This window comes from Protopterus annectens, chromosome 4.part0 (assembly GCF_019279795.1).
Source record: "Protopterus annectens isolate FY-2018-M chromosome 4.part0, PAN1.0, whole genome shotgun sequence".
NCBI lineage: Eukaryota > Metazoa > Chordata > Ceratodontiformes > Protopteridae > Protopterus > Protopterus annectens.
This window is the reverse complement of record NC_056733.1, coordinates 380,934,973-380,944,620: the sequence shown is the minus strand read 5'-3', so window position 1 is coordinate 380,944,620 and position 9,648 is coordinate 380,934,973.

Here is a 9,648-nt window from a genome sequence, read left to right as displayed (position 1 = left end):
AAACACTCACATTTACACACTTGCTAGGACCAGAATTGGAACTCCTACCTAACTAGTTTGCTACACTATAGTATTACACAGTTATCACAAGCACCACAGAGGTTATATGCTGGTGAGTTGTCCAAAGGTATCTTTGAAGGTGAGTTACATCAGCTGCAGTGCTGAAGGAGGGGTAAGGGAGGTTTAGTGAGTGCCAATGGCCTCAATCACATTCATCTAGGAAAACACACTCACACACAACTTTACATTTGACAGGAATGAGATTACAACTGCTACATGGATACCTATTTGCACTGTTGTGTTACACAGTTATCATTAGCACCACTGGCACTATAGGGCTGAGGGCTAACCAAAGGCATTTCTACAGTGAATGACATCAGCATATCATGTGATACAGGCCAATGGAATGTGAAGTGGGTGAGACAGGCCTCTGTCTTTCTCTTCCACACATCTCTGTGTGTGTACGTTTGACATATTATATTATTTTGGTCTTGATATGTGTGTGTATTCCTATCCAATGTGTGTGTGCAAAGTATCAATGGTGTATAATTTGGTGTGTGTGCACAGACAGCTGTGAATAACCAATATCTGTAGTCCACTGTGTTGTGAAACACGGGCTTCATTTCTCTAAGTGTAGGAGCATGCCCAGTATGACCTTCTGTATTGAGTGTGTGCATCCATTCCAGGGAGGGTGAACTCTAGTTCAGGGTTTGTGTGCTACAGCTGCACCTAGCAAACTGTTTCTGCAGGATATCTGTAGATAGGTTGCCAATATGAAGACACAATGGGCTTAACATACAGGGGATACTGTAACTATCGCTGCTTGTGCTGCTTGTGTGACATGTTTGGTTGTAGCATAGATATTCTGACATATGTACTGTTTCACACTGTGATGTGTCATGTCATCAACTACTGACAGTTATCATTCTTTGCTCACCGTTATTTAACGGGAAATACAAGATGAATGAAGCTGAGACCCAATAATCTGAGGCATATAGATTACACATTCTGGCAGACACCTGCCATTGTGGAGGGGTAGCTACAGACAATAGACTGCTGGTTCTGTGCAAAATGGTGCAGCACCTTGTTAGTATGCTGGCTGGGGTTCCCCTCCTTGTGCTTTTCTCAACTTCACGGAATGGCCATATCCTGCTGGAGCCATACCTCTCAGCTGTGCAGATACACCCAGGTTATCCAGAGGCAGGCTCATAGATCTGGTCAGTTTACCTTCACATTGCGGTTTACAAGCAGCTTTGTGGCTATTCATTCATGGGTTTGCAGTCCGGAGTAGTATGGGTGGACATTAGAGTTTCAGACTTCACACACTCCATGCAATCCATGCTTTTACAACCCCCCCCTGTTATTCTCTCCTCCACCTAACATTATGTAAGCAATATCTCAGAGGTATCCCTATAGTTGGGCCTTTATCCCTGTAGTATTTATGGCTTGATCCACTGTCCTTGCAGTAGGACATGGGGATGCATGCTACTGGCATTTGGCAACATGGCCTTGCATTTGTTTTCTGTTTACTGTGTTAGGTTGTTAGTTGGGATCCCCTGACATTCCATACATTGGTAATATGGGTGAGGCATGGGCCTTTGACTGAGGACTGTAGGCCATTTGAGAGTGCTGCAGGCCATCTGCTACTGCATTTCTACATGGGATTGTGGGGGGGGGGTGCACACCTGCAGACTTTAACATTTGAAATGACTATACAAGTATTTCGGTTACTTTGTTGGCTTCCATTTTATATTGTATTGTGACCTATCATGCAGACAGGAGGCATATCAGTAGAGTACACATGTTAGAGCTTAATGGCATATATTTCACTTTTAGACTTCTTACACTTCAGAACTGGAATGCAACTGCCAAACCTGTTGTAGTATGTCTGTGTAGGTCTGGTGGGGGGCTGTTCACCATTGCCATCATTTGGGGGCCTTACTCCAGCCTTTCTTCATGGTCATCTACACCTATTCTGCATGGAGAGGCTGGTGGTGAATATGTAACCCTCATTTACATCCATGTGTGTGACCTGTTGACACCCACAGTTCTTTGGGCCAGCACATGTACTGCAGTGGGTGTTGTCACCTTGTATAGTGCTGCCTAGTATGTTGACACCAGTATTTCTTATGAATTTCTTGCTGTTCCATATAGCTGTCTGCTGCTATCCCATTCAGCCACCCAATTCCCTTGCATGCTTGCATCCATATCATATGTACAAGTATGAGAACATACTACTCCATTCAGTAATTGATAGGAAGAGTGACTTACCTTGTTGCTGGACCAGTATTGAGGACAGTGCTGGAGAGCTGACTATGTTGGCTGCACATAGTACATTCCATGTACATGGTAAAGCTCAGGTACTGTCATGTTTGGCATCCCTTTTACTGTATGTGTGAATCAGAGAGAGGTATCAGTCCCTGGGTCTCTACAGTGTCAGTGTGTGTGCTATGCATTGCCTCTTTGCCAAGGCCTGGGCATACTGTGCATGTCTCTTTCTGCCTACAGGGGCAGGCCCAGGATGTTCCTCCTCCAAGTCTCTCTGTGCCTGTGCTGGCCTTGGCAATGGTGGGGGGCTGTGTGGCCCTGCCCTGTGCTGTTCCTGCTGCAGCTGTTTCCACAGGATCATGTTGTGTAGCATGGCACATACTATGAACATTTGTGTACATGTAACTGGAGAGAACTGCAAGGCTCCACTGGGATATGTCAAGGCAGTAGGACCATGACTTGAGCATCCCAAACACACACTCTACAATGATCCTGGTTTGTGCATGTACCTCATTATGGTGTTCTTGTTCGGGTGTGTGTGCATTTCTGATGGGTGTCATCAGCCACGGCTCCAGTGCATAGCCAGTATCCCCCACTAGATGGCCATATGGGATATCCCCCCTGCCAAACGCCTGATACAGCTGTGAGCAATGCCAGATGTGGGAATTGTGATTGCTTCAAGGGCTGCCGTCACACACATTCTTGAGAATAAGCTGGGCATCGCATATGACCTGGCAGTTGATGGAGGAGGAAGCCCTAGTGGTTTATGTAGACCCTCAACAGGTGGTGCTTTGATGTGGATGTGCGTGCAGTTTATAGCACCAACTACCTCAAGGTATTCTGCTATATGGTGGAAGAGACACATATGTGTGGTCAGCACCTCACGGGCAGTAGGGGAATATATGTGCTCATTGGCATGTTGTGTCATGGTATCCAGGAACTGGTGGAGTACCCTGGATGCTGCTGCCTGTGAGACCCCCATGATATCCCCAGTTGGTCTTTGGAAGGTACCTGTGGCTAGTATTTTTAAGCCTAGACATACCTTGGTATCCACTGGGATGGGTTCCCCTCTATTAGTTCTGTGTGTAAGGTGTGGCCGGCACAGCTCGACGATTTTCTGTAGAATGTCGCTGTCTACCCTATAGTGGTCTATCTCCAGCTCATATAGGCCCTGGTAGTTTACCCTGGGTCTGTAAACTCTTCTCCTCCTGCTCACTGTTGGTCAGTTGTCAGCATTTTCCTCCTCACCACCCTCTGTCTCTAGCACATATTGATGGAGTAAAGCAGCAGCAGCCTCTAACATTTTTAGTTAGTTTTGCCAGTTAAAAATCCCTCATCTATGTACACTGGTGGTGTACAGTTAGTGGGGAAAAACAGTCTGTAGGGTGTTTGCATAGTTTATATTAGTATGCTGGGCTACTGCATGTGTAATTGGCTGATTCTGATACATTCTACTTGCCAGCTATGCTAGTTCCCCTTGATTGCCTTCCTACTGCTGTTTCCCTTTCCCAGTTCCTCCCTATTTAAGCCCCGAGGTGCACCGAGCATATCCAGTGCTCAAATGTAAACAGTGCTGCCATTTCCTCTTTTTTTTTCTTTTTCTTTTCCGGTGCATGGCACACACATCTGTTTAGGCTATGTACACACTGCTCAGGCACATCTGACATCCCCCCTTTCCTTAGCTGTGCTTACCTAAGGGCAAACACAGGCCACAGAGCTCCAGTGAGCTTACAGCAAACATGACACACCCCTTATGAAGTTATTCACCTCTTACACTTGCACTGTTGTATTGCTGCACCTACACGGTTAGGTAAAAGCTGACACTTTGAGGAAATCTGTGATTCAGTATAACTCCCCTCATTTGCATACCCAGTGTGTAAGTCGTTAGTTACTGCACTTAGACAGACCCTTTCCCCTTGACAACCAGTGCTCTCTCATATTGTTTACATTCTGCATGCTATTGACTATAATGGCAAAATGCAGAATTATCTTAAAATTGACTTTTCTCATTTTTTTTTTTGGCACGATCCCATTTGCGCGCCACTGCCCTAAGCTTAAACGGCCATTAATGGCCAAGAAAAAGTTTAATTTTATAAAAAAATGAACTGTTATTAATGCCAGTGGCCTTATATTTGGCCACTGATGTGTGTTTAACTGCAACACATGCTTTCCACAAGCTCTCCTCCTTTCGTTTATTCACATGCAGAAATGTATTCAGTTACTAATTAATACATTTCTGCTCTGACACTATTCCTGCAAGGAGTCTGGCCAGCTTTGTGGGTCGCAAAATCACCTCATTTGCACATATTTTACCAGCAAATGAGGTGATTTGCATCCTGCACGGCTTTCAGTGCAGGAACAGTGTAGGACCACTTGTGCATGTGAAAACGGCACTTTTCTGAATCGCTCGGCGGCCATTTTCCATGCAGGAGCTCCTACACTGTTTCTACATGGAAATCGGCCATTCGTGAATCCCAAGGAATGCCCCTGACAACTTTTGAATTCTGGATGCAAGTATTCTGTAATTTGAGAATCTGGTTTGTTTAGAAGGAAACAAAAAAAGAAAGAAAGGAAGAAGTTCACAAGAAATAACAAGGAAGAAAAATAAACTGATTCATGACTGTAAAGGAAAGAGAATACGTAGTAAAGAGGACACTGCTTTGTTATGTAAGACACAAGTTACAGGGAATGATAATATTTTTCTATCTGAAAACCTTCAGTCTATGGAAAAATTTAACATTTTTTCAAAAGAGAAGGTAGAAAAAAGAGGCAAGGGGCAGATGAGGAGGAAAAAATCAAAACTGAACGTGGAAGGATTGAAGAACATTACTGTAAGAAATAAGAAGAGAAAGACAGATGTTGACTACATGGCTCAAGCTGTGTATTTAAAATACCAGCTGGATGAGAATTTAATGCACGATGAAAACAATGGGATTAATAAGACTAATGGTGATGAAGATCTATCCTTCTTAATTGATAGAGTAGGTATTACTGTATCAGAAGCTGAAGACTCTTCAGAGCTGGCAAGCAAAGATATTCTTGTAATTGGAGAGTCAGTTATTAGAAGAACTGATACTTATATTTGCAGAGATGATAATGAACATCAAATAGTGTTATGTTTGTCAGGAGCAAAAATAGAAGATGTTAGACAAGCCTTGGAATGCCTTAATGTAGAGAAGTATGGATCCATTTTTATTCATGTTGGTACAAATAATGGCATCCACAAGGATTCTCTGACTGTTAGTAGGGAACTGACAGCCCTCTTAGATAGTATAGCTTGTACTGGTGATAGGAAGTATTTTTCACAGATCACCTATAGAAAGAATAGTCAGGTTACTGTCAATAAAAAGATTTTTTGGATAAATACCTACATGGGAAAAATGTCCTGTTTTAAAAAATTAAAATGTGTAGAGCATCCAAGCCTAGTTTTGGGCACATGTGTTCAGACAGGATGCCGTGCATATGTCAAAATCAGGGAAGAACATTTTTGCATCAGATATTTTGCAATATTTGACAAACACTAGGCGGGATTTTTGCCAGGTTAAAAATGTAAATTCACAGACAGCAACATTTGATGCATCTCTGATGGTTGTTAATACTAGAAGCATTAATAATAAAGTTATTTTTATTGGAAAATTTGCTACGTTCCCGTAAGATTGATGTTGTTATTGTTTGTGAGACATGATTAAAGAACAATGACTGGAAACCAGTTCTGTCAGGGTACAAATGTTTTTACTGTAACAGACATTCTAACAAAAAAATCAGGTGGCGGTGTTATGATAGAGATTAAAGATAGTTATGAGACCTGTGATTATTACATGTTCAGTGGTAACACCAATGCTATAGATTGTGTAACTGAGACAATAAAGACAACCCTGGAACATATAACAATTTTTGGAGTGTATAGACCACCAAAGTCAAGTGCAGACGACCTAGAGGAATTCATACATTTCTTGCATGAAACACAGGAGGAAAGAATAATATTAGCTGGGGACTTAAATTTACCAGAAACAGACTGGAATAATATTGATTCTACAATGTTAGCAAGGAAATTATTCACAATATATATTTAGGAACAACACTTGCTTCAGATTGTAAAAATAAAAACTACCAGGGGATGGAATATACTAGACATTGTTTGTGTTCCTAAAGAAATGAATGTTACTTCAAGTCAAGTTCTACCACTGTTGATGAGCAGTGATCATCGGGTTATACAGGTTAATTTGTTGCTAGATAATTCTGCCAAAATGAAATCTAAACCACTGCACAGAAGGTTAAATATAGATTATATGGAAAAAAACAGTCACTATGTAAAACTAACTGGAGTGAGGTGTTCAGTGGAAAAACTGCAGGAGGAATGTAGAATGTTTTGAAAGATAAATTGTTGAAGTGCAAAAAAATCAAACAAATGTTTGACATCAGGATCTAGGCATACAACAGGGGGTTATATTTCAATAAGAACAAGATATCTGATTAAGGTGAGAGGCAAAAAATATAAGAAATGGAAGAGAGGTTGAACTACAACTTTGAAAACTGAAATAAACAAGCTGGCAAACATATTAAGTATAGTGTGAGACACGATCAAGAAAATTTTGAAGAAAATGTATATAAATATATTGAGCATAACAGGAAACCTTTTTCTAGATACATAAAATGTGGAAGGAGTAAAGACATACAAATTGATAAACTGTGTGCAGATTCTAAAATTAATTCTCAGACACCAGATTATACATATATTTACAAAATGTTATGCAAAACAGTTTGGCTCCACAAAAGAGGTTATAAGTTGTCCTAGTGACATCCAGGTAATTCTAGATACTGGAATCAAATTAGATTATATTGAAAAAGAACTGTGCAATCTGGATCCAAACAAACCACAGGGAGGAGACGGAATAAGTAACAATGACCTGAGAACATTTCAGCAAGATCTTATGATACCATTATATCTATTATTCACTAGGTCGTATAAATATGGGGAGATTCCTCAAGATTGGAGACATGCTATTATTAAACCCTGTCTTTAAGGGAAAGGGAAGTAGGACAAACTCAGAGTCATATAAACCCTTAAGTCTACTTTCATGTTGTGGAAAATAATGGAGACGGTACTATTGGATAAGTTATTGCCAGAACTGGATAGGTTGGGACTCAAAACCATATATCAGCATGCACATGTTGAAAATAGATCTATTACCACCTGTAACATGATGTTCTATAACAATATAATAACAGCTATGAATGAAAAAATCTGCTGTGATGTAATTTATATAGATTTAACTTCAGCATTTGACAGGGCCATACACAAAACACTGATCAATAAGTTAGTAGAACTAGGTTTTGATGTACTCTTGATAAGATGGATAGCTGTATGGCTTACAAATACAGTGACTGGACAGGTGAAATCCTTGGTTACAGTCAAGGTGTCCCACAGGGCTCTGTCCTAGGCCCTTACTTGTTTAGATTGTATCTTTCAGACCTAACTTTTTCATCTGAGGTATTCTAGACAACCTGAAATTGGGTAAACTGATTACATATGCTACAGATAAGGCATGTTTGCAAAATAACTTGAATAAATTAACCATTTGGGCACAGGAGAATAATATGCTGATATATACATCAAAAACTAAGCAGATGAGGTTTGGGAGACATAAATTGAAAGATGAATATTTAATACAGCACACAGTGATTGAAACTGTGGACTCATTTAAGGACCTGAATATATGGGTAGATTCGGCTATGAGTTTTTCTAATCATATCAAGCAATTGGTTAGTGATAGTTATAGAACTATAGGTTGTATAAAAAGATTTATAAAGTCTAGGAAATCAAAAATGATGAAGTCAGTGTTTGTTAGTTACATTAGACCCAAACCTGAGTGTGGAATAACAGTATGGAAATGCTATAAGAAAACAAGCATGAGTAAACTGGAAAGAGTACAGCAGAAATATGCTAAAAGCATCCATGGAGCATCCATGGATGTGAAAATTTAAGTTTTTATGAAAGACTAAATTATCTGAACAGATATTTAAGAGGAGATCTTATTCAGGTATAGAGGGCATTTAGAGGCAACTACCTCTGGGAATGTTTGGGGTTATCAAAAAGTACTAGAAATCATCAGACAACCTATGTAGAAGATTCTACAGGAATGAGAAGTGTACTAATTGGTTCTCTGACAGAGTAGCTGATGCATGGAACAGACTACCAAATTACATTAAAGCAAGTACTGATTTAGATATTTTTAAGAACAGACTGGACACTTATTATGGGAACAAGTGTTCTGGTATCTTTGCAAACTAGAAGGGCATTAATGCCTATGCATGAAATATGTATATGTATGTATGTACATGCATTATCCTTGTATTATAAAGTTGAACCTTAAATAAGACTTTAATATAAATAATTTATGTGTGATTTGCATAATGGGAAGGGGTATATCAGAAATAAGAATTGTCACAACAGCAGACTTTTTCATAACACATACAAACTTTCCCTACCATACCTCTCATCTGCAGACATTGAAAGAAGGAAAAAAGGCCCATGATGAAATAGGTGCAGTAGCTAAAAATCGGGACATCTTATTAGCATAAGCATTGAATAGCACATAACTCTTCCTGCTTCCATTGGGACTGTGGGTTACAACTCAGAAATATGCATTTAAAAAACAAAGAGAGTGACAAAAATGATGGAAAATATAAAGACATTATCAAAGAGACAGTGTAAAATCTATAGACTTTGTTGAACCATATTGCAAAATTCTACCACTCAAGGTAATTTATTTTTGCTTCAGAAAAAGGGAGATGGAAGATGTGTGCTCTCTTTCATTAAATTATTTATGACCTTATATTCTGGTCACATAGTGTTGTTTTATGTGTACTAAACAGCTACAAAAATAACGTGATGGGGGTTTAGTACATGGTGTGAAGGGGTAAGTTGTGCTGTTCTATTTTGTACAGCACTCATTGTGTCATGATTTTCACATGTGATTTTAGTATTCTTTTTTGAGACTCAAGTCAGGGCTATAGCAGTACTTTTGTTTGTATCATTTGCTGTTTGGCAAACATTTTTTGGGGATGAAAGATTGTTTTTGGGTTCAGTTTTTTATGACATTATTTAATAGTTTACTGATGTCCACATATGTTATATGAGAGATGTATACCCAACATGTTTTGGGGGACTTGTTTTAGTTCTCTGATATAGGCATAATGTTTCCCATTTTAGACACATACATAGTAATATTGTTGAGCCATTATTGTTTTGGTGCCAAAAATTGTTTGTCATCACATATTTAGGGGTGTTTATCTGTGGAGATTTTGCTGATTGATGCAATATATAAATTGTTGATTCTTGTTATTATTTTGTAATGCTAGGGTGTTGGTCCAATTTTT